Genomic DNA, 784 nt, shown 5'->3' on the forward strand with positions numbered 1-784 from the left:
TTCATATATGTGACAGCCCAGCAGGAAAAATTATGCTGAGGGGAAAATCAGCACAGGTTCATAGCAGGTAGATCAAGCCTGACTAATCTAGTTTCTTTTTATGACCATGTTACAAAACACCTGGATGCAGGAGTAGGGGTAGATATTGTTTACTTAGACCTCAGGACCTTCAATACGGTATCTCACCCCATACTGCTGAACAAATTAAGAGGTGGTGACTTGCATGATTACACAGTCTGGTGGGTGGCAAATTGGCTAGAGGGTCGTACCCAGAGAGTGGTAGTGGATGGGTCAGTATTGACCTGGAAGGACGTGGGTAGTTGGGTCCTGCAGGGCTCAGTCCTTGGACAGATACTCTTCAATATCTTCATCAGTGACTTGGATGAGGGGGTGAAGTGTACTCTGTCCAAGTTTGCAGATGATACAAAACAGTGGGGACAAGTTGACACACAGGAGGGCAGGGAACAACTACAAGCAGACCTGGACAGGTTGGACAAATGGGCAGAAAACAATAGAATGCAATTTAACAAAGAGAAATGCAAAGTGCTACACCGAGGGAGGAAAAATGTCCAGCACACCTACTGCCTAGGAAATGACCTGCTCGGTAGCATGGAAGTGGAAAGGCATCTCAGAGTCCTACTGGACTCCAAGATGACCGTGAGTCATCAGTGTGATGAAGTAATCAGCAATGCTAACTACACTTTATCATGCAACATGATGGACATAAGGAAGAATTGCTAGTCATAAGGAAGAATTTCTTTGCTGTCCGAGCCCCCAAGGTCTG

The 784-nt window shown here is 45.8% G+C and overlaps 1 protein-coding gene across 5 annotated transcripts in view; it reads left to right on the forward strand.

Moving 5' to 3' along the window:
- CNTN1 (contactin 1) overlaps nucleotides 1–784 on the forward strand; it is a 615,999-nt gene that overhangs the window by 553,656 nt on the left and 61,559 nt on the right. The window lies entirely within an intron of this gene.

The sequence above is a fragment of the Gavialis gangeticus genome, unplaced genomic scaffold (genome assembly GCF_001723915.1).
Source record: "Gavialis gangeticus isolate Ggan-Ray unplaced genomic scaffold, GavGan_comp1, whole genome shotgun sequence".
Lineage (NCBI taxonomy): Eukaryota > Metazoa > Chordata > Crocodylia > Gavialidae > Gavialis > Gavialis gangeticus.